Source organism: Vulpes vulpes, chromosome 5 (genome assembly GCF_048418805.1).
Source record: "Vulpes vulpes isolate BD-2025 chromosome 5, VulVul3, whole genome shotgun sequence".
Taxonomy (NCBI): Eukaryota; Metazoa; Chordata; class Mammalia; order Carnivora; family Canidae; genus Vulpes; species Vulpes vulpes.
This window is the reverse complement of record NC_132784.1, coordinates 22,334,751-22,360,846: the sequence shown is the minus strand read 5'-3', so window position 1 is coordinate 22,360,846 and position 26,096 is coordinate 22,334,751. Positions and strand designations below refer to the sequence as shown.

The 26,096-nt window shown below is 35.6% G+C and overlaps 1 long non-coding RNA gene across 1 annotated transcript in view; it reads right to left on the bottom strand.

Annotated features, from left to right (window-relative positions):
• LOC140598873 (uncharacterized) overlaps positions 1–26,096 on the bottom strand; it is a 72,944-nt gene that overhangs the window by 7,259 nt on the left and 39,589 nt on the right. The window contains exon 2 of the long non-coding RNA XR_012001423.1: positions 19,134–19,305. This is a non-coding gene — a long non-coding RNA (uncharacterized lncRNA). The remainder of the gene's footprint in view (positions 1–19,133; positions 19,306–26,096) is intronic.

The following is a 26,096-nucleotide window of genomic DNA, read 5'->3' as shown; positions in this document are numbered from 1 at the left end:
TTGTCAATCAGTTTGATTGTAGACAAAGTTATTATCCTATTATCAATGTCCCTAACTGAAATACATTCCAAATTGGTGGGATGACATCTTTTATTACTGCATTCATCTGCTGAGACCAAAAAATGCATAGATTAAAAAGAATCTATAAATTTTAAAGAAGGGAAACCAGTGACCAGTCATTTATTAATATTTGATAAGCAAAAGCTACATCCTAGACTGAGAAATTGAGCGAACAATGGTATGCTTTTGAAATTATTTGTTAATGTGGCGTTCTTTTGAGCTAAAACTGCAGATAAAATATCTGTGTAAAAGACAAAAGAATATATAGGTAATGAGGGTACGTGGCTGGCTCAGTCAGTGGAGCGTGTGACTTGCGGTCTTGGGTTGTGAGTCCAAGCCCTACATTGGGCATAGAGTTTAATTTTTAAAAAGTAATCAAATGCAAAAGTTTCATATTAAAAAAATAAAAAAGAATACATAGGTAACAAGGAATTGATGTTTAAGTAGTAGAGGTTTATAAAATACAAATGTTTGCATTTATATATGTGTATGTATACATGCATGCATATGCATAGACACATATATAAAACATATAATTTTAAATGTAGTAGATATTCATTCTCAAATATTTAAAGGATAAAGAAGATAATAAAAATAATCTACAGATTCTGCCAATGAGAGATACTTACTCTTACCTGCTGTTACAATCCTGATTTTTCTGTGTATATACATATTTTAGGGTTGAGATTTTCTTTTTAACACTATTTTTATTTTTTATTTTTTTTTAAAGATTTTATTTATTTAAGAGACAGAGAGAGAGAGAGGCAGAGACACAGGCAGAGGGAGAAGCAAGCTCCCTGCAGGGAGCCGGACATGGGACTTGATCCCAGGACTCCAGGATCATGCCCTGGGCCAAAGGCAGGCGCTAAACCGCTAAGCCACCCAGGGATCCCCTTAACACTATTTTTAAAACAAAGATTTTCCTTTAAATCAAGCATTTATGAACATAATTTTAATGGCTATGTAATACAATATTCTATGACCAAAATATAATTTATTGTATAATTCCTTTGTTTTGTGGAATTAAGCCCCTTCTATGTTTAAATATTTATAAAAGTGCCATTTCAGGATTTTTTAAAAAGGTATTTGTAGGCATTTTTATGTTCCTGGTAGTTTTCTTGAAATGTTTTCTAAAAGTAAAACTACTGGAATAAAAATCACAAGTATTTATTAGTCATTCATAGATATCATTGAGTTAATTTCTGGGAAACCATAGACTTTTATAATACCCCTACTATGTATCAGGATACCTATCTCACTGCATGTTCACCAGCATCGAATGTTACCATGTTAGTTTGCAAATAAAAAAGGAGGGGAGCAATTTACATCTCTATGCTTATAAGTAAGATTGAGCATACTTTTAAATTATGTTATTCAGTTCTGTGTTCTGTGAACTGCATACTCATTTACCCATTTACGTATTTGAGTCTTAATGTTTATCTTGTTATGAGTTTCTGTTTGTTTTAAATAGTAATTTGGAAATCAATGGAATATTTATTTTTAAGAGAATTGGGAAAATATTTTTTAAATGCCACTTTGAATTAGATTTAAAAGAAATATAGTCATGAACTTTCCATTGCATGGGCTCATAGTCACTTTTACAGCATTTACATTTTATAGTACACTTGGATAAATGAATATTTTGAGCTATTCTATCACTTTTCAGTTTCAATAACAAAATTCTGAAAGATAGAGGGTAATAAATACATTTAACATGATCACAAGTTTTGTAAAATGTACTAAATTTTGCATTATATTTGCACTCAGAGTTTTAAAAAATTTGTTAGTGCTGGTTTAGTGTACCTGTCTCTCACTTTAAGAAATACTCTTATACTAAACAAGTAAAGAGAATTCAGCCATACATTAGATTCTGGGTGTATTTTGCTCTGTTAGATGAAAAGCTTTTGCACAGCAAAGGAAACAGTCAACAAAAGCAAAAGACAACTGACAGAGTGGGAGAAGATATTTGCAAATGACATATCAGATAAAGGGCTAGTATCCAAAATTTATAAAAAAAAAAACTTATCAAACTCAAAACTCAAAGAACAAATAATACAATCAAGAAATGAGCAGGAGACGTGAACAGATATTTCTCCAAAGAAGATACACAAAGGGCCAACAGACACATGAAAAAATGCTCAACATCACTCAGCATCAGGGAAATACAAACCAAAACCACAGTGAGATACCACCTCACACCAGTCAGAATGGCTAAAGTGAACAAGTCAGGAAATGACAGATGTTGGTGAGGAAGAGGAACCCTTGTACACTGTTGATGGGAAAGCAAGCTGGTGCAGCCACTCTGGAAAAATGTATGGGGGTTCCTCAAAAAGTTGAAAATAGAGCCACTCTATGATCCAGCAATCCACTACTGGGTATCTATCCCCAAGATACAAATGTAGTGATCCAAAAGGGTACCTGCACCCCAATGTTTATATCAGCAATGTGCACAATAGCCAAATAATGGAAAGAGCCCAGATATCCACTGACAGATGAATGGATAAAGAGGCAGTGATATATATAGTGGAATACTACTCAGTAATAAAAAAAAATGAAATCTTGCTATTTTCAGTGACGTAGATGGAGCTAGAGGATATTTTGCTAAGCAAAATAAGTCAATCAGAGAAAGACAATTATAATCTGATTTCACTCGTATGTGGAATTTAAGAAACAAAACAGAGGATCATAGGGGAAGAGAGGAAAAAATAAAACAATGAAATCAGAGAGGGAGACAAGCCATGAAACTCCTAATTATAAGAAACAAACTGAGGGTCGCTGGAGGGGAGGAGGGTGGATGGAAGGTTGGTATAACTGAGTAATGAACATTAAAGAGGGCATGTGATATAATGAGCACTGGGCATTATATAAGACTGATGAATCACTGACTTCTACCTCTGAAACCCATAATACATTGTATGTTAATTAATTGAATTTAAATCTAAAAAAAAGAAATACTTTTAGAATAAAATGCACTATGAATCATGGGTTTGCCTAGATAAGGTCCAATTTATTCATTTGTAGTAAGTGGCTCAATAGAATAAAACATAATTAAGAAGCATAATCAATGTGCTGGCTATACCAGAACATCTATATCTAGAGAATAAAATATTTGAGCCATCAAGTTGGCATGAATAACCAAATGCTCTTTTTTCCAAGATAGAGGCAGTGATTACAAGCATGCATCTTCAAACAATTCATGTCCATAAGCATGAGGAGTAAGTAGGGATACAGTGAATGAAAAAGTATATATGATTAGATAAACAATTTTTTGTATTATTGAAAATCCAATATCTTATTTGAAAAAATATTAAAGAAATAGTACAATGTTGGGGCAGCCCAGGTGGCTCAGTGGTTTAGCGCTGCCTTCAGCCCAGGGTGTGGTTCTGGAGACTCAGGACTGAGTCCCACGTCAGGCTCCCTTCTTGGAGCCTGCTTTTCCCTCTGTCTGTGTCTCTGCCTCTCGCTCTCTCTGTGTCTCTTATGAATAAATAAAAAAAAAAATCTTAAAAAAAATAGAAATAGTACAATGTAGTAGCTAAGGTTATGGTTCAAAGTCAAGTTCCTCCAGAAGTAACTGTGGAAGCTTAGACAAATTATTTCACAGTTCTTGGCCTCTGTTTCTCAGGATCAATACTCTACTCAGACTTGTGTTACACCCAGATGCAGGTATTATGCATGCAGATGAATGTATTCTCTACAAATGAGGTCAGAGTAAAAATCAAATACAGATTTTTTTTAGTGTTCCATAAATGAAAGAATATTGAAATGTGCTGAAAAATGCATCATCAGAATAAGTAAGTTCTTTGGAAGGAGCATTCATATTATGTCATGTATAAATGTAATTAATTTTGCCAAGATGAAAATAGATTCATTATTTTTGTTAGAATTGTATAACTTATTTTGTTTCTTATATGAAATATAAGGGTGAGTGTGTCATTATATGTATATACACTTTCAGGTAGATGGAGGTGGGAGATATTTTGCTTTTTATTTCTTAGTTTATTATAATCCCACCCTTGAGACAAGAACTTTTTTTTTTTCCACCAGAAGAGAGTTCCCTAGTGTGTCCATTAAACCTAGCTGAGGAACACAGAGTTGTGTTAACAATGGGTTCATATTGATTAATAAAGAAAACTTGAAGCATAAATGAGAGAGGTCTTACCTGTGAGCAATTGCAGAGCTTAAAGGTAGCGAGTTCTATCAATTTTCTATCACCAGTTAGAGTACTTCATAAAACATGGTGGTTGGGGGAAAGAAGTGGGTCATATTACTTTATATTCTGAGGATTTGCAATTTTTAGAGCATCTTTCTAGAGCTAGTGCTAGCTGTAGCATCACTTTGAAGCTTCAACTTATGCTGATCTTGTCCAACCCACTTTAATTTGTTTCAAGTAAAAGGGATCCTTTGAAAAAGTAGAAAAGGATTAATTATAACAGCAATTCAAAATCTGCTACCTTCTAAATCAGTGAATCTCTTTGTCTTGATTATTTTAACAAGGCTCTCTTCATTTACATAACTTTCCTCTTCCTGCCGTCAGTCCAATTACCTTATTTTCTTGCTTTATGACTCTGCTAATAGGTACATCATTTATAATTTATGAAACAAGCTCCTCTTTTCAATTTTATTTGTTTTTTATTCATCTCCCGTTTCCTTAAATGCCACTTGGAAATCAGGTATTTTTAATGGAATTGTTGCTTTCCTTTCAATGTGACACATTTGAATTCTCACTCCATAAAAGCTGAGGCCACTGAGACCTTTGTGTTAGTGCTGCCATTTTTAAAAATTGATTTAATTTTGACTTGCTTTAAAAATTAATAGCAGCACTGAACTTGAGGCTGTAGTCTTGTATTTGTAATTTCATGTTTACCTGAAAAAAAAAAAAAAAGCTGAAAAGTTAGTGGTCTGATGAATATATACTATGTTGGCAAAAGAAAAGATATTCTAATTTCCAGGACCAAACTGGCTCCACGTGGTATAGATAAAGCAGCTCCTTTCTCTGAGATCAATCACATTCTGGGTTGCCTGAGACTGATTGAGAAGATAATTTAATAAATGAGTAGCCAGAGTGATTTCAGTGAACTTTATATGAAAAGACCAGAGAATGGATTTCCTAGAGTGAGTCCATCCCACGTTGCCAGGACAAGAGTTGGCCCCAGGAGTGGATTATGATAACTATAAAGTGTCTTCTAGGAGGCGCTGTGCATACGTGCTGGGGAATGAAACTCCATGATTAACCACATAGAGTGCCATGCCCACTGGCACTTTCCTTCCTAAAACTCCTGCATTTAAAGAAGTCACTCTCTGTTGGATGAAATCCCATAGAAAATACTAAAAAAAAAGTGTGTTATTCAATAAATATATTTAATTTGCACCATAACATTCTCCAAAGTCAGAATTATTGGTTTTCTTTCCCATTTTTTAACACTTGGTTTTGCATTATGTACCCCAAGGAAAGTATATCATTGAGCTAAGAAACCAGACACAAGTGTAATAAAAATGTTTTCCTTTTTTCAAAGTCTACATTACAGAATAAAACATACATAGATCATATTTTCACGAGGTGCTCCCAATTAAACTGACGGCAGGGCATAACGAAATGCAGAATTCTGCAAGAGACTAGGGGCTAAAAAATGCCGTTCTTCTCAAAAGCTTGTCTTAAAATAGCTTTTGTGGTAAGTACATCTGTCAATCAGAAGAAAATTAGAAATAAGGACTATATAGAGTTTAATCATTTTTTTTTTGTTTTTTTTTAATCATTTATATAGCAATTAACTTAATCATATACTAACAATGCACTGTAAAAAGTTTTCTTCTTCTAAGTTTTATTAAAAAACAATATTTCTCTGACCCTTGAGAAAAAATATTATTAAAACATAACATTCAATTTTTTTTTTATTTTTTCAAGTGGACATAAAAATATTTTTGTCTTCATAACCGCTTGCAATGCTGCATCAGTTTCTTAATTTAAATAATTCCAAAAGTTAAGGTCAGCTTTTATGTAGATCTTTATTTTCCCAAACCGCTGTAAGTGGGTCGTACCCAGAAGGTTGTACCCTTCCCCCTAGGGGAAGACAGAAAGGGCTTTTCTATAAAGTAAAGGCTCTAATGACACGGAGATCTGGCCATTTGCTCCCTGTTATGCATGAGTCTAGATTGCTCCACTACTACTTCATTTTATTTCCTCCTCCCACATAGCAGCATATTATGCTAAAATGAAACTTAAATATGTGTCTAGTGATATATTTATAGTGAGAACAAATGAGTCTTCTCTATTTCACTTTTAGTTTTGAGTAAGTATACGAAGTTGTGTCAAGAGTATCTTTGTTTCTCTTCATATACAAACACGGTTTTGATTTCATCTCTGATGCTTGCTGAGTGCTCTTGGCCACTCAGCAATCACTTGGCTCAGCAATCATTTAAGATCTCTGAACTTTAGTTTCTCCATCTGTAAAATGGGTATAATAACACCAGTCCTGAATGATTGCCTTGAGGACTATAGAACATCTACACTTAGCATAATGAAGAATGTCAAAGGATTGCATTACCAGGCCAACTGGGTGGCTCTGTCGGTTAAGCATCGGGCTCCCTGCTCAGTGAGGAGTTTACTTCTCCCTCTCTCTCTGGCCCTCCCCCTACTCGTGCTCTCTCTCTCTCTCTCAAATAAATGGTAGTTTTCATTCTTAAATGAAAACCTTTAGGGACACAGGGATGGCTCAGCGGTTGAGCATTTGCCTTCGGCACAGGGAGTGGTCTGGGTCCTGGATCGAATCCCATATCCAGCTCCTTGCAGGGGGCCTGCTTTCCCCCTACCTCTCTCTGTGTGTCTTTCATGAATAAATAAATAAAATCTTAAAAAAAAAAACTTTAACATATTAAAGTCACCAACTATTTGGGCTACCTTACCCACCTGAACTTTTCTCTACTTGTTAGCAGGCAGCATAGTAATTAAGCATGCGCACTCTGACTTACATAGTTTTGGTTCAAATTCTGGTACTAACACCTACCGTTAGGTGTCCTTGAAGAAAACCATGAGCAGTTTTGTGCTCCACCTGTAAAATGTGAATGCCCTAGTTCTTATCGCCTTGTTTGGTGGTTGTAGTGACTAATGAGATAAAACAAATAAATAGTCAATTAAAGCACTTCCTAAAAAATACATTACCTGCTAGAAGGTAGGCTGTAGGAGATCAGGTGCCTTACTGTCTTGTTTACCACTGTATCTCCACCACCAAAATGGTGCCTGGTGCATAATAGACCTTCAATGAATGACAATTGATCAATGAAGAGACAGTGCCACTCACACAAAACACAGTCATTGTCTCTCTGAATGACCATTCTTCACATGCGCTCTCCTCCAGATCTGTGTGTCCTCTTCACCATTACCTTTCTATTCCATTCCCAACTTTCTGCTCTTGCTTATGAAGAACCCCTCAACTGAAATGTTCTTTTTTACTCTTCACCCAAAATTAACCAGTTCTTTGTGTTCCATATGAAGTAAGGCCTTCTTAAAGAAGATAAACTTAAAAAGTTTCTAATTCTGGGGCGCCTAAGTGTTTCAGTCTGTTAAGAAGCATTGGACTCTTGGTTTCAGCTCAGGTCATGATTTAAGGGTTATGAGGTCGAACCCCGAGTGGGGCTCTATACTTAGCACAGTCAGCTTATCCCTCTTCCTCTGCCTGCCCCCCCCCCCAGCTCTCTCTCTCTTTCAAATAAATAAACAAATGAATAAATCTTAAAAAAATAAAGTTTTTAATCCCATAGTTTGTCTCTTGGATTTTGAAATTTGATTGTGTTCACTTCAGATGTTATGTATTTTATCAGCTTCCTTTGCCTAAATTTGAGACCAAAAGTATGTGTGTTAGGAGATGGAGGAAAGGATTGTATCAACTTTGCGCCAGTTACTTGGTTCATGTATTAGTTTTCTATTGTTGCTATGCCAAATTAACATAAAGCTACTAGTTTAAACAAAATGAAGTATTTACATTATAGTTTGGGAGCTCAGAAATCTGAAATGGCTCTCACTGGTCTAAAATCAAAGAGTCAATGAGGCTATGTTCCTTTCCAGAGGCTCTAGGAAAAAAATAATTTTCTTTCTTTTTCCAGCTTCTAGAAACTGCCTTCACTCTTTGGCCATTTACCCCCTTCCATCTACAAACCTAGAAATGGCCAGTTGGGGCTTTCTCACATCACATCACTCTGATACTGACTCTTCTGTGTCTCTTTTGCATATTGTAGTACACCTGAGATTACTTTGAGCTCACTCACATAATCTAGGATAGTCTCAGTAATATAAGGTTAGCCTATTAGCAATCTTCATTCCATCTGCTACCATGATTTTACTGCCTGTTCCATGTAATCTATTGTATTCACAGATTCTGAGAACTAGAGCATGAACAGTTTTTGGTAGATCATCATCCTGCCCATTGTAGTTCACTATCCTTAAGATTCTTCTTTATGGTCAGCTAGGATTACCTGACTAAAAGCTCAGTACTGCCACATCTCAGTACTAGTTTGTTCATTATTTGGGAATAAGATGGGCTCCCAAATTTTAGCATTTAAACAATTCAACCATCTGACAGGTGAGGTCTTATCCTGTGTCTTTGACCAAGGCCTCACCGGATAGCCAATTTCTCACACTGGTGTCACTATTTCAGTTCTCCTAGTCCCTGTTGGGGCCTAATGTCTTTAAAACTAACCATTACCTTGTTCTAAAGTTAGTTTTGTCTTTACTCTGTGAATCGTGCCTAGAACTCCAATTCCTGTGATTTCTATATATGACTATTTTCAAACTGCTGGTCACCCGTTCTGATGTATTTCTCAGGACATGACTAATACTATGTGCTTAAATTTTCTGAAGTGAACCACCTGCTTTGATTAGCATCTCCCCTAATACTGTGTCCCAAATTCTTGCTTCAGGTGACCACAGACGTGTGTATATCTCTCTCCTCTAGCTTAAAATTTCTTCCTTTGATTCTACTTTCTCAGCGAATTTCCATACACTCTCTATCCTCAGGTCCAGGAGTACTGGCAAAGCAAGGCAGGGACCTGATGCACAAAATTTAAGGAAGAGCTTACTGACAGGATCGTGCAATTGCAGGACCAGCCTTTTCATGACCCCGAGAGTAAGTGTCTCCTTAAGTTTTGCATTTAAACTCTTATTTTGCCTCACACTAGTCCAGGCTAATGCTTCACCTTCAAATTTGATTAAAATTATTATTAAATCTTTACTATCTCTATTCACTGCCTCACTAGTCATTATAGGAGAAGAAAAAGAAAAGCTACAATGTGACCCACAAAAAATGATCCCGTAGAGAATGCTTCAGATGGGAGCATGATCTGTCAACCCTGAACCCTCACCACAATTTGTCAAGCACATCTTCTTCCACTGTAAACTAATACCATTAACTTCAACCCATCATTTCTGACTTATTCCAACATTATATTCCAACCCCAACTTTTCTTATGACTTTTTACTCCCAACTTCTCCTACTGTGACCTCCATTTATGTTTCTATCAAAACATTTTCTGCATTTTCTTTAGGGATATTCCTTGCGAGCACTGAAATTATATGTGCTACTTCTTTCTTTTTTTTCCTTTTTTTAAAAATGTTTTTGGATGGATTTGAGATTTCATGGATAGGAAAAGTAAGAGAAAACTATCATCAATTTTAATTACCCCAGACTTTGGAAAGTAAGGATAGAAAGCAGTTCTTTCCATACCTTCCTCCATTTAGGTGACTTCCTCCATTCTATGACACAATAAATCTGCCTTGTAAGGGTCCCTGCTGTACTAGACTTCTTGAGTTCCCTCCATTTTTCTGTCACTTTTTATTCTTCCCCTGACATTAATTTGCTGTAATGAAACTCTTTGGGCTTTTGTGCTTATAGAATTATTTACACAGGACAGAAACCCAATATGCTGCCTGTCTGAGATTTCCTCCAGGGTCATGACGTCCTAAATTTTACATTAGTTTCTTTTTTTGCTGTGATAAAATTAGATACTTTTATTTAGGTCAATTGGTAGTGTGAGGATAGTAGCCTATTTTTTTCATTTTAAGATCATTTTAATGATTTTCATCATTATGGAAATATTTCAGTTATTGACTATTTATATCTAATTTAAATCCTTCAAATTTGCCTCCTCCCAGTTAGGAATCTAAATTTGATTTTTTTTTTTTTTTTACTGTAACATTAAATGCCTTAAGTTAACTCCATAGTAACCCATAAAAATGGTGAGATTCTTATCAGTAAAAGAAAAATTACTATTAATATACCCCAGACTATTTTTTAAAAATTTCCCTGGTTTGCATAATTTGATTGTCAAGCTTTATGCTCATGAATTGGCATGAGTTGATTTCATAGATTCTTAATTTTCCGGTTGTGTCAGTTCTTAAGTAAGATTAAAGCAATATAATTTCCTAAAAAATCTAGGGAGGAAAAGGCATGCAGCATGTTTTTACTTCAGAATTCCTTCCTTTAGTATTTTTACATTTGCAAAAAAGAAAAGAGGGAAGTTAGAAGAGAAATAGTACAGCCTTTGTTGGGAAAAGAGATCTTGCATGTGCAAAGAAGATACTTCTAAAATGCTCAGAATAAAGAAAATAAACTATATTTGACTATAAAAAAGCTATAAGGGGATCCCTGGATGGCACAGTGGTTTAGCGCCTGCCTTTGGCTCAGGGCGCGATCCTGGAGACCCGGGATTGAATCCCACGTCGGGCTCCTGGTGCATGGAGCCTGCTTCTCCCTCTGCCTATGTCTCTGCCTCTCTCTCTCTCTCTGTGACTATCATAAATAAATAAAAATTAAAAAAAAACTATAAGGATTTTCTCCTTTTGGTGTTATTTCAAGTGTTTTGGGAGAAAGTATCAATTAGAAGTTTCTTGATATCGAACACTTTTGCATCTGTCAGAGTTCAATCAGGGAAGCATGGCTACTGAGCAGGAAGGGACTAAGTGACTTGGAATAAGATATTGCATAAGATGGGAGAAGCTGGGAAGGTGAAAATCTGGATGGTGTATTTAAGCAATGAAAAAAAAAATAAAAAGGTCACTAGCCCATCCTCCTGAAAAAACAGTTCAGGTGAATGACTCAACTTTCAGCAAAATCCAAGGAGCCAGGTACACCCAGCAGCCAAAGGAGAGTAACAAAAGCAGAGCTCATTCAGAGGTCTTTGGAACTTTACCTCTGTTAGTACTATTGGCGGATCTCCTCCATCAAGCATCAAGGTGAGCTGGGGGTCCGTGCTGGCCAGCAGAAGGGAGAGACACAGATGGGACATACAAGAAAAGAAGGGCCCCTCTGCATTTGTCTCCATTGCACCTGACTGCAAACACTCTCTGAGAACAATGACTGTGGCTTTCAGATCTTACTCAAGTTTCTATTGTGGCCAACTCTAATCTAGATGCACAAGGGAAAGAAGGTCCAGACAACTGTGGTCTGAGAATCTGGTTAAAGGGCACCATCTAGCACACTCTTCACTGTCATTCTCTAGTTCTTGTTGTCTGGAGAGTGAACCCACGGGACTGTAACAGCAGATACTACAGAGTGCACTGGCAGCAGCTGTGGGTTGACTAGAAGTCACCCAGAGAAGTCTGATCTGTGATTACTTTTAGTGACAAGTGTAAATTAAATCCAAAAATCTTGAATTTATGAATAATTTCATGATAAGATTTAGTCCTTTTTGCCACTTAGTACTTTCTATGTGACATTGAGTTGATCTGTAAACTCTCAGTATTTTGGTTTTTCTTTTTTAATATGGACTTAACATTATAACTGTCTTAAAATACGTAACCTAGGAGCAGATACTGAGGTAAGTTTTTGTGTGAAAGTGATTTATTAGGAAGTATTCCTAGGAAAGTATGGCAAGGAAATGAAGGGGTGGGGGGAGAAAAGGGAAGGAGGAGTTACCACTACAATACAGAGGAGGGTTTGCTTTGGTCCCACAGGGGATCCATGGTGACAGGGGAAGCCTCACCTAAGAGCTGGCATGGAGATAGGGAACCAGAAAATTTATATTCTGCATTGAGAGTCATGGGTTAAAGCTATCCTAGAGGAATGTCCCTAGAACTTGCCTATCCCTGTGCAAAGGCAAAACAGTCTGGCAACATGAGTCTAGCTTTGTCACAAAGAGATACAGATGTTGGCTGGTGATAGTAATCACAGGGAAGCCAGTGTGCAAGAAAATGGTAAGAGGATTTGAGAAAATATGCTTAGAGTGCTTGCTATCTGCTACAATACTTGAAAAGATTTTTGCACAGCCTTAATTAAAAACTGTCAATATTTAAAATACATAGAAAGTTAGCTGACACAGAGTACACACCCAATAGCATGTAGCCAGTGGTAGTAGTAGCAGGAGTAGAGGCATTGTTGAATGGAAAGCATCCCAAATAAGCCCCCTCATGTAAGATGAGGAAATTATCTTTGAAAAGACTGGCATTGGCAAAAATAGGACTGAAGTAGGGAAATCCGTGTGTGCTCAATGAAAATGTGACACTCTGGGGGCAAAGTTGATTCTGGCCCTACAAGTTATCAAAATATGTGGTAAAGCTATTGTTATTTAAACAGTTTAGTGTTACCATGGGAATTGACAAATAGGTTAATGGAATGCAACACACCGAAATGCAGACCAGAAAATATTAACAATAAATCACATGGTAAAGGAGGAACTTTAAGGTGATGAAAAAAGGACGGTAATTCCTAAGTGATGTTGGAATTACTAGGAATCTATTTGCAAGAAAAAATTAATTGATTTTTATCTCACACAATGTATGGAAACAAATCTCAAATGGAATTGTAATAAAGATATTTTTAGAATTAAAGCAAAATACAATAATCTCATGATAAGATCTTCCAAAATTAACAAAAATCCTTATGCCATTATAAAAATTCATGGCAGATTTTATAACTATTTATTTTTAAACGAAGAACAAAATAGCATTCTGGTATATGGTATTTGAAGCATATGTAACAGAAAGAGGATTAATATCAAAGTGTATAATAAATTTTCCATAAAAAAATGAGAAAATTAATAGGTAAGAAATATGGATTTTATATACATAAAATTAAACATAAAACATTAAAAAATTCAAAACTCATACACTATTGTAGCAATGAAAAAAATATCATGACATATAATTTTTTCACCCTTCAGATAAACAAAACAATAAGAAAGCTTGTGGAGAGTGATGTCACCAAAGTAGTGAAATAGACAGTTCCTTCCTTTGCTTCCTTCACAAGAAGAAGAAGGAGAAGTAAGAGCTGTTGAGGACCCCCACTGAGAAACACTTCCCTGCTCCTCAGGGACCAAGACCCATTCGCATTAGGGGGTAAGAGAAGAGATACACACTGACCACGTTGTTCTTCCCCCAGAACAGTCAGCACCATGCAGAGAGAACTCTCTTGGACCTCTGGTTGCTCCAGTGGGAAAAGAGAACCGAGAAGGGACTACCAGCCCACCCCATCCCTGGGATTGCTTTATGGGAGCCCCTATTCTGATCTTGCACCATGGGATTGGCAGTTGAATCTGTGGGTAGAACCAGGGTCTTCCAAACAGCCTATCTGATAAATTGAGAGTAGTCTAGAGCAACCCTTCACTCTGTACCCCCCAACTCCTGCTGCCTTACTACCACCCAGGCAAGGGAGCTGAGACATAGCCCCATCCACATGGAATGTCCTTTAGCTCCATCTGACCAAAATGGCTGGGGACAACTCCTCTTCAGTCTAGTGGTACTGGAGCCTAGAGAAGGGCAGGTGGTAAATATTTTCTTTTTCAAAGAAAACCTGATCAGCTTGAAACTTGGAGTGTGGGTTGGCTTGAGTTAAGGTAACATGCTTTGTTGGCTTTAGAGCTGCTTCTCCTGCAGCACTCAGGCAGGGAATCAAACTTATAGACCTGCTAATTGCTAAATACAACCTTCAACCTATCTTCTCAGGGAATCTAATCAGAGCACCCAGGAAGCTACAGAACCCATTCTACAGCCTTATGTACAGTGGCACTAGAACACACAGCCCAGCCTATGCTTTTGCCAATCTGCAGAGAAACTGGTGGATTCATCTGCTGGAGAATTTAGAATACACTCTGATCCAATTTGAGTTCCCAGACAAATAGCTATGCAGGCCCTGGGTCCCATCCTGCTGCCCTGCAAGGGCAGGGAAAGCTAATTCATAACTCCATTGATTACTGAATACAGTACTCAGTCCTGACCATCTAGTAAGCCTGATCCAAGAATCCAGGTAACTGTGGTACCCATCCTACTGCATTTGGGTAGGGGGCCAATCCAAGAGTCCTTTCAAACTGTTCTCAGTGAAAGGCATATCACCCCCTGCAATTCCCAACCTCAGAGCTACAACAGCTGCCTTACCCAGAATAGACCAAAATAGCAGTTCCTACCTACCTGCCTAATCACATTACCAGCAGACACACCTAGAAACCCAAACTTAGCTGACTGGTAAAGAACAGTTTCAGTCATTCGTTTTAACCTAGAGAGTCTGGAAGAGGAGCCTGACTACCCAAATGCACATACAGAGATATTTTATTTTATTGCAGCATTACTTTTAATAAGATCTAGAAATAATTAAATACCAATTAAAAGAGAATGGTCAAAACAATATATGATGTATCGATATGAGGAAACAGAATGCACTAGTCAGTGTAATTAACCTACTTCTCCATATACTTACCGGAAATGATCTCTAAAATATATTATTAAAAGTAACCTTTAAAAATGTGCACAGGGTGTGTTGGGGGGCTCAGTTGGTTAAGTGTCCAACTCTTGAATTCAGCTCAGGTCATGATCTCAGGATTGTGAGATTGAGCTTTGAGATGAGCTCCATGCTGGGCATGGAGCCTGCTTAAGGTTCTCCCTCTCCCTCTGCCCCTATCCCCTGCCTCTCTCCCTCTCTAAAAAAATAAATAAATAAAATAATAATAATAATAATATAATATATATAGTACAAAATTATTTCTTAAAACACAAATAAATCTGTTGATCTACATGTGTAGAAACATATACTCTGCTTGAAAGCACTCACCAAACTATTACTGTTTAGAGAAAGAAACAACATAGGATGTCAATAATTTTAATGATTTGGGGCTTATGATGAAATGTGATAAATGATGGCTGCTGGTTCAAATGCGCAGGCCAAGTAATGTTTGGCTACCACAATGTTCTGTTCACTTGGTTTTTAAATTGAGCAATTATTAGATGAAACATCATGAGAGTCACATAAGAAATCACAATTATCACCCCCACTTAAAACTCAGATTTGGTGACAAGAGCAGGAATTCTTCCAGTCTTGCCATACCTTCAAGCCCACCACAATTCCTGTTGACCTCTTTATTCACTTCTATTATCTGCCCAATACCTGTGGGTTTTGTTTCTTTGATTATTTTCACTATTATCATTATATTTAATATCTAAAATGGCCAACAACACATCTTCTTGGATTCTAATGTTCTGCTAGAACTGATGTCACATCTGCAAAATGATGAAGTAATGCACCCTCATAATTCCTTGATGGGTACTTTCCTTTTATACATAATAATAACCCCAGTGTCCATCACAGTATGCCAGACACATCATGGAGCTTCAATGAAAGAATGAATGAATGAAAAAAAAAATAACTGAAATCAGTGGCTGTGTAGGTGAATGAAGGGAACTGGTTAGTTCTTTCATCTCGTTAGCTATTTGTTATCACTAAGCTGAACAACTATACTTATGACTGAATTCTCTAGAGCACTTGGAGTTTTAGAAGGAAACCTAATGTGATTAAGGTTCTTTAGCTCTCTGGGTAGCAGCTCTGTGTAGCAGAAGTGCTTTTTGTCTACCTACTCAGAGAGTGGTAAGTTACTTGGATCTTGATGTAGATTAGAAGAAATTTGCTAGAAAAAGCTTGAAATGAAACAAATACTTAGATAGTCCTATGTTAAGCCTAAATGATTAGGTCAGAATCCAACCCCATAATTCCTATTTTCAAAGATGAGATGAAGAGTTTGTCTTATCTTCTCTCATTTTGGGAAATCTTTAGTTTTAACTTGAGAAGTAAATGAATTTGAAATAATTTCATTATTCCACTAACATTGCACAGTCTCAACTGACTCTACAAATATCTTGACAATGGGGGGCTTCCCTTCAATTAGAACTAATTGAAAACCCATATGTCTTCTAATATGCATGAGACATTTCCTATATGTAAAGTATAATTGACTTGGAAAATTAAAATACAGAAAATCAAGAGCCATTCCCTAAAATTTCAACTTTTATCTGAGCATTTCTAAATCCAGAGAAAGCAACTTAAAGCATGTAATTTATATTTTAACATTTTCTTTTGATCTGTCACTTGATCTTTTTCTTTTGAGCTAAATGGCCCAAGCATACACACAGGGAGACTTTGGAGAAAGTGAAATCTTACTTTTTAATTAGAGCAAATGTGTTAAATGAATATAAAGTAATTTGAATACTGCAGAGACCTCTTAAAACTCTATCAATAAATCTGGTACTGCGGCAGGTCTATCTCTGCACCATAGATTTAGTTAAGGTTGGGCTTGAAATACGACAGTGAAATGAATTTGTTACTAATGCAATCAAGTGTTTCAGTAATTCATGAGAAAGTAATTCCTCAATGTACATGACTCACTTAATAATTTAAGATTTTTCAGGCTTGATAATAGAACCAATGAGCTCTTCAAAGATTAAAAAATAAGGAAATACACTACCTGCTCCAAGTATTGTATTCCTAGAGTTCATTTTAATGATCATACTATTTATTTTGTGAAATAAAAATTGTTTGGGTAATGATCTGTTCCAACATGGTATTTCTATAGACTCCACACAAAAATCTTATTTCCTATATAAATAATGATCAGTTTGGTACTGACCATATATTTAACATCTGAGCAAAATATTCAGTCATCCAACTAGTTGAGTGTGCATCATATATAACACAAATTCATTACATGTGGGGATTTATTTTGAGGAGCAGTGATCCATTCAAAAGAGATCTGGGATTTAAAAATACCCATTTCAACTTTTTATATTTTATAGACAACATTTTTTTTCTAGAAAAAGTTATTTGAAACTGCTAGCCAATCTATATTACCTATGCCATGATGTGGGGAAATAATTTGATAAGTTATAAAAGATGAGAATGTGCTATTTTTAATTTGATATTTCATTATTTATTCTTTTTGCTAAATAATGTAAACAAAGGCTAGTAAAACCCACATGTGCTTTTTCTCTTTTTTTATACTTCTCATTCACCACGATGCTTTTTTTCTCCTTAGTCCAATATTCTATATGTTAAGAGAGTTCCATCCAACACCATTAAAATGTCTTTATTTTCATTGCTTTCGGTATTGGTTGTCCAAAAGTACATTTAAAATGCATTGTATCTGCTACAGTTTCTCACCTAGATGTTTATTTTAGCCTTTTAAAAATCCTAGGGAAGGATCCCTGGGTGACTCAGTGGTTAGCCATCTGCTTTCAGCTCAGGGCATGATCCTGGAATCCAGGATCGAGTCCCCTCATTGGCCTCCCTGCATGGAGCCTGTTTCTCCCTCTGCCTGTGTCTCTGCCTCTCTCTCTGTGTGTGTGTGTGTGTGTGTCTCATAAATAAATAAATACAATCTTTTTAAATAGTAACAATAAATAAATAAATAAATAAATAAATAAATAAATAAATAAATAAATAAATATTCTAGAGATGCCTGGGTGACTCAGCAGTTGAGCATCTGCCTTCTGCTCAGGGTGTGATCCCAGGTCTGGGGATGGAGTCCCACATCGGGGTCCCTGTGAGGAGCCTGCTTCTCCCTCTGCCTTTATCTGTCTCTCTCTGTGTGTCTCTCATGAATAAATAAAAAAATCTTTAAAAAGAAAATCCTAATAGTTTTCTTCTCATAGAAATAATGTTGGCCTTTTATATGGATTCATTCATTCGGGGAATATAAAAAATAGTGAAAGGGATTATAGGGGAAAGGAGAGAAAATGAGTGGGAAATATCAGAGAGGGGGACAGAACATGAGAGACTCCTAACTCTGGGAAACAAACAAGGGGTAGTGGAAGGGGAGGTGGGGGGAGGGAACAGGGTGACTGGGTGATGGGCACTGAAGGGGGCACTTGAAGGGATGAGCACTGGATGTTAAAGTATATGTTGGCAAACCAAACTCCAATAAAAAAATATACAAAAAAAAAAAAGAAAAGAAAAGAAATAATGTTGGCCTTTATCCTATAGGGTGTTTCATTATTTAAATTACATGAAACATGCTAAATTTGGCAATGTACTTGGAGGGATAAGAGAAACCTTCATTTTAACAAGTTTCTCAGATGGTTCTTAGATACACCAGATTTTAAGAGCACTTCATACAATCTTCTCTGATAGTTAAAATCCTTTCAGCAAATTTTAAAGCTTTGAGTCAGGATGTGAGCCAGAGGGATTAGAGATGAATACTCAAATATGTCAAGACTCTTTAATTTTGAGTTTTTATGGGAGATGAGGAATTGATGATGTCAGCATTACTGAAAAGTTTCATAATGTTCTACACCCTGAAAAATGAAAATAATACACAAATTCTGGTGTAGGATGTGTCTGAATAAAAATGCATCTGAATAAAATGTGAAAGTGCTTTAGTTTACGGTATCTTTAGGTTCACAAAGTCCTACTATTCAAGGTGCCTATTGTATTATTTACATTTATAAATTACTGGTCTGTTTAGTTTCCAGGTTAAAAATTCAAAGCGTTTTCTTTACATTTAGGTACTTTGCTTTCTGTACTTCATCAGTAATTGAGAAATAGAAGGATTTGGTGTTTTCTATTAAAATAAATTCAAGGGGATCCCTGGGTGGCGCAGCGGTTTGGCGCCTGCCTTTGGCCCAGGGCGTGATCCTGGAGACCCGGGATCGAATCCCACATCCGGCTCCTGGTGCATGAAGCCTGCTTCTCCCTCTGCCTGTGTCTCTGCCTCTCTCTCTCTCTGTGACTATCATAAGTAAATAAAAATAAAAAAAAAAGATTAAAAAAAATATATAATAAAATAAAATAAATTCAAGCAGCAGAATAAAACAGAACAAAAATTCTTACCCTCTGCAAAATTATATCCCTTCAGCAGTATTCTGGTACCTAAGCTGTGTAGGAATGAGCCATTAGGATAGCATTTTTAGGATCTTTCTTGTTCTTCTTTCTTGCTAATGTTATTCCTCCTTGTGGTCAGTGGGCTCTGGTTGTCTTGACTGGTGTTGCTCAAAGGCAGTTTCTGGGAAACAGATTAGTCAACACTTATTCTCATTAATTCCTTTCTGGAAGCTGCCTTGTTCTAGTAGAGGCCTACTAGAAAAAAACAATTCCTCATTCCTTTCCACAGTCTGATTGCCTTTTCGTTTCTGAAACCCAGAACACCAGAACCCAGCCCCAAATGTCTACAGCCCATGAACAGATAGAGAGGGAAAGTTGTTGAGAAGATCTATCCAGGTTTTTAATGGACTCATCTATGTTAGTATCAGTGGATGTGTGAATAAGCCAGACAAGTGATTGCTTTCAGGAAACCTAGCAAATAAGTGAGATTTTACTTTACAAATATCATTCCAATTTATAATTTATAGTGATTTGGAGGAAGTATTTTACCATAAATGTTTCAAGGCCGTGAAGGATCATAGAATATGTATTGTTAAATGTATCAGATTATTATGTGTGTTTGTTGTACAATGTCCTTAATTAAGAAATAGCTTACCAGATGTCAAATCTTTGTGCCACACTTGTTAGTTATATAATGTTAGTAAAGTATTGAAGGGAAGGAACCAAAATATACTTCTTTGGCATAAGGACCATTTTGAGCTGAAGGCAATTGAGGAGCAGCAGATAAAGGAAAAGCTCTAAAAGAGAGCATAAATTTCCCTTTTGTAAAAGAAATGAACATTTATAAAGGAAATTGCCATTTGCAAAAAAAATGTCTCTCTCTCCTTCACCAGGCAGGAGGAGGTCTCTTAACAACTCATCAGTGGAGGAGCTACCCATTTAAATCTGCTTAAGAAATTTTACAAAACAACCCTCATTTACAACATACTTTCTAGTTCCCTTTCCATAATTTACCTTCCCCTTCCCAGAAGTCCCAAATCCTTTCTTCTCTTCCCTTTTTTTTTTTTTTTTAAGATTTTATGTATTTATTCATGAGAAACACAAAGAGAGAGGCAGAGACATAGGCAGAGGGAGAAGCAGGCTCCATGCAGGGAGCCCGATGTGGGACTTGATCCCAGGACCCCGGGATCACAGCCTGAGCCAAAGGCAGACATTTAACCACTGAACCACCCAGGTGCCCCTCAAATCCTTTTTTCTTTGACTGGCCTAAGGTGAAGTATATATCCCACAAATTCTGGCTACTTCCTTGAACCGTATTTCTTTGTGAATTCCCATGTGTATGTGTGTGCTTAAATCTTTTTTTGTTTTTGTTTTTTTCTTTTTTCTTGTTTTCCTCTTGTTATATTATCTGTCTCTTTTTCAGTTTTTCAGTTCAGGCAGGCCCTAGCCATTGAAACTAAAAAGGTAGTTTTTTGTTGTTGTTGTTGCTGTTTTCTTCCTTACATACAGTATCAAAACATCCCTAAAACTTAACTTTTTCATTAAAATACAATTTCTATCTACTTCATTGGACATGTGTAAAAATTAAAAGTATAATATATCGAAAACATTTAGCATAACACCTAATAAATCAAAACTCAATATTAATTATCTATTATTATTATCATTATTAGAGTACTGTAGTGGTAGTAGTTTGCTCTCTGCTTAACCCAAAAATCAGATTAGGTTGGCTCATTCTTTTCTTTTATGTTTTAGCTTTATAAAGAATTATAATACCAAATGTTAAAAAGACATTGGACTATATGTCTTCCTTATACATTAGGGTTTGTTAAGACATGCATATCTGTATATCTATATATTTATATCTATATATATAGTGTGTATACATAGGTTGTATATAGTATGTGTATGTGTGTGTGTGTGTATATATTATATATATAATATACACACACAAACACATATAATATATATTATAAATATGTGTATAATTATATATATAATTTATATAATTTTAATTTATATAATTTTAAATTTATATAATTTTAATAATATAATACATTATATTATATATAATATTATGTGTGTGTGTATATATATATATATATATATATATATATATACACATATACACACACACACACATCTATAATGCTGGCTTCTTGTCTCCAAGAAGAGAATTCTTTGGATGGGATTTATGAAAATTGAGCTATTTGAGGAAGTTTTGCTTGTAGAAGACAAAAAATTTCAGGAACTCAAATGCCTTTGACTCAAAATAAGTCTTATGCCAAAGTGGAATATTTTGGGATGGCATATCCCCTGTCCCCTTCAGAGTTCAAGTAGATTAATAATAAATTGACATATTTATGACAACATGGTTAAACTTTGAGGGCAAGATACTAAGAGAAGTAAGTTTGAGAAAAACAAATACTACATGATCTCATTTTTATGTGAAATCTTAAAAAATAAACAAACACAAAAAAAACTCCACAGATACAGAGAAGAAATTGGTGGTTGCCAGAGCCAAAAGGGTGGGCAAAATGAATGGAAGGGGGGAAAAGACACAAATTTCCAGATATAAACAAGTAAATAAACATGGGATATAATGTACATCATAGTGACTACGTATGGTAACATGTTAACTAGACTTATTGTAGTGACCATTTTGTCATTTTGCAACATATACAGATATTGGATCATTATATTGTACACTTGAAACTAATATGTCATATGCTGATTACACCTTAATGCAATGGTAAAAAAAACTGATATAATATTAACAGTAAGTTGATTAATATTAATATATAAATATTTGTTAATGATGACTAATTTAGAACAGTCTGATAGACATTCCTAAGGAGATCCTTAGAGTTTTAGTTCTAAGAACACTAAAGGATTGTTATTTTAACTACACCAATTTTCTTCTCTCTTGAGGAAAAAGAATTCATTAAATTGACTTAGTCGGCTGTAAGTCACATTCTGTATCCTTGACCTGGGTTTCCAGTAGTCTTTTCTGCAGGTGGAGAGCAGGTGCTCCTGTCCTTTGTACATGTGTATATGCATGCTGTTGGCCTTTACATTTACTGCTGAATCTCATGCCAAAAGAATGTTGTTCAATTTTAGTCCATGCTTGGAGTTTACTCCTGTAAATTAAACTTGACAAAGTAGGATTTGTTTGAAACCCAGTGTGTAAATTTTCAAACTCTTTTTTTTCTGGCAACATGGTATAGAAAATCAAACCCCATGTGGCCATCAAGACAGTATATTAACTACAGAATACTTTTGCAAAGGTGCTTTGTTTGTAGCTACTTTGAGTCTGTAGATGTAGCATCGTATCTTGTCAAACACCTGATTTTGTAAAAATCTAGAGGACACCAAATGGTCCAATACATTTTCTGTGAATTGTTTCCTTTTTTTTTTTTTAATATTCTTCACTAAGGTCATCTTTGTGAATTCACTAGGCCTGTAAACCTCAGTAGGAGCTAGATAGAATTATAATATACTATAGTAGAGAAAGCATTATTATTTCCTGACTCATTGTGTACTGTGTGCAAAACCCACCGGGTGTAAAAGGATGGTATGCAAGCCTCTGACCTGGTTTGTTGGGGTTTATATTTCACCAGTTGTATGCAAAATAGTCATTAGTATAAATGAAGAAAAGGGACAGTCTGTTCTGCTCAATAAGGTCATGTAGTTTTAATTAATTGCCAAATCTGCCTAGAGGACAAGTACTACATCTGTCAACATATTACTTTGAGTAGAGAAAATACTTACTAAATGTTTTAATAATAATGATGAGAATTACAATGCAATGAAAACACATTTCAAGGGCACCTGGCTGGCTCAGTCAGTAGAGCATGCAACTCTTGATCTCAGAGTCATGAGTTCAAGCCCCACATTGAGTGCAGAGCCTATTAAAATTTTTTAAATAATGTAAAAAAATATATAAATATATAAATAAATAAGAAAATACATTTTAAGAAAATATATGTGAAATAATCTGCTTGGCCTTGCAAAAGGGAAGGTTTCCACCAGCTATGTTTTTTTAGATTTTATTTATTTATTCATGAGAGACACAGAGAGAGAGGCAGAGATACAGGCAGAGGGAGAAGCAGGCTCCTTGCAGGGAGCCCTATCCCTATACCCAGACCAGGATTATGCCCTGAGCCCAAGGTAGATGCTCCACCGCTGACACACCCAGGCGTCCCTCCACCAATTCTTCAGGCAGATCACATGGACTACTTTCATCTATGTCAGAAAACGCCATGACCAGGTGGGTCAAAAGTAGTTCTATAGGCTTCCACTTCCACTCTCAAACAAATATATCTATAGCTACTCCTATTGCCTCCCACCAAATTAAAAATAAATGGGAAGAGTGAACACAGAAGCTTTTACTTATGTGACTGGTCCTGTATATACCATGTAAATAAATGAAAGATTAAGTTTCTGTAGCATGAATTTCACCTGTCTTAGTCTTCCACATTTTCTTATTCATGGGCTCCCTGAGTACCTTTGATTTATCTTCTTGAAGTTCATTGTCTTTCTGCTGCTCACTTCCAGAATCACCTCCCTGACTGAAATGAAATTATCTTCCTCCACTCATGTCAGCCATAGGACTTAGGAAGAGCTAAAGATTTGCCGTGTGGCTCAAGTATATGAGTGTGTGGCTCAAGTGTGAGTATATGAGCCGTGTGGCTCAAGTATATGGGCTCAAGTATATGAGGGAAGGTTTCTAACTAGGTATGCAAATGCTTGGTTCATAATTTTAGTAAGCATTAAGGAATTAAAATATATTAGAGTAGCATGATATAAAATAGTGTTTTTCAGTGGGTTGTTCTCATTCCATCATTATCAGAATAGTCTGGGATCCTTGGGATAAGGTTCAGAAATTTTCTTTTTATAAAGCATCAATTACTTTACCCATTAATGTCTATGACCAACCTGAATAAAGAGCCTAATATGAGCTCCAGAAAAATACAGACCTGAATTAAATTCTGGCTTCATCATTTACTACTTGAAGAGTCTTAGAATCATGTAACTTAACTGACTCTTTTTTTTTTTTTTACTTAACTGACTCTTGTGATTTATTACTTGTAAGATTATTTCCAAAATTTCAAGTTTGATTGAGAGAATAAAATGAGATATATGTAAAATGGCCAACCATGGGCTTAAAATACTGTGCATATGCAGAGGTAGATGTTAAATAAAATGCACTTGTATATACTCCTTTCAGGACTCTGGAATGGACCCTAGAACTACATCCTCACATGGCCATATATTTTTGCTGACTCTGATACGTTTATTCCAATCAGTTAAGTCCACTGCTCCTTCTGCTATGACCCATACAATGTGAACTCCTCCTTGTGTGTATTGGTGTGATGTGATGGTAGGCATTTTTAAGATTCAATTAAGGGATGTTGAATTTAAAATACTTTTAGTTTAGGTTGAGTGAAATATATTTATGTTGTTTGCAGCTATCCAAAACTAGGTGTGGGTTCCAGGAATATGCCTACCTTCCACTGCGAGGATCCCTCCCCCACTCAGCATCGAGTCCAAAAGTGCAGAGATGAGAAGTCATCTTGCAATATGATTATGTTTAAAAGTAATAGGCACCACTGAGAATATGTGAGAAGTGGAGATGAAATAAGGTGAAATGTATGGAACCACAGACTACTAAGTGGAAAATTGTTCTTACCATTAAATGCATAAAACTGTAAGCAAAGGATATGATTCTTAAAGATGCCAACTAAGGGCATAAATTCTGTCAGGAATATACTCATATGCCATTTTAAATGCACAACGCACTATTTTTATTTTGGATAGAAGATCACACACAGTAGAACTTATCACGATTCATGAGTTTGTAAGCCAAATCTATAGTAGTGCTATAATTACCAATTACAGTTGATGCATCCCATCAACAACAATAATAATAAAAAAATTCAATCAAGCACTCTAGAGGCAAACCTCAACTACATATATATTCTCCTTAGAAAAAAAAGATATTGTAAAATAATTGTCATTTCAAAAAGTAACTAAAGATCTATAGTAAAAATGCATAAAAATGAATTTTAGAATTCTATTAAACACAAATAGTAAAAAATTTTATTTTAAGGATTTTATGATACTTTCAGTAAATCACAGTTCTTTTTATATTTGCATTGTATTATATTTATTTGTTCACTCTAAATAACACTCATGCTTATATTTAATTTTTATTTATCATTTTTGTTCTTTTATTTTAAAAGGGCCCTATACTTGTTTAAGCTTCACATCCCAGAAAATCTGGATCCATTTCCAAAAGGATCTGGTTGCCTGGTGATGGAGACTATATTCATTGTTAATAAGCATCATACACAAAATTTTAAAACGAATTCAGAATAGTGACTTATATTGTCCAGTATAAACATCCAGCTTAGTTATCCAAATATGTGATGAGAATCAAAACATCTCTATTTCAGTCAGAAAATTAATAATGATGATTTTAAGATAGAATTGGTGACATTTAAGCTGTCTTTGATGTTATAACTACAGAGTCGTAGCAAAGATGATGCAGTAATAACTCACGTCAGATTTACTATTTGGAGGTCAGTGATTCACATATACAAGTGGATAGAGAAGTAAAACATAATACTGGAGGGAAGCGGGACTAAAATAACTGGGGGATCCAGAAGGTTGAAAACACATTCATATCTCCCATTTAAACCTTTTCAAACCTTTATAACCACAATGAAAATCAAGATTTTCAGAATAAGCCTCACCAATGTTTTGTTGTTGTTGTTATTGTTATTGTTGCCTTTTTAAGTGATTTCTTTTTCTCAAGTATCTTTTGCATTGTTCTAAGCTGTTAAACAAAAGTTAGAGGTATTCTAAGCGGACATAGAGGTCATTAGATCTTGTGGGGGAAAATGCAAGTTCTTAAAAACTAATACAGTTAGAAGCCAAGGAAATGTTATTGAAAACCGGGATCAAAGA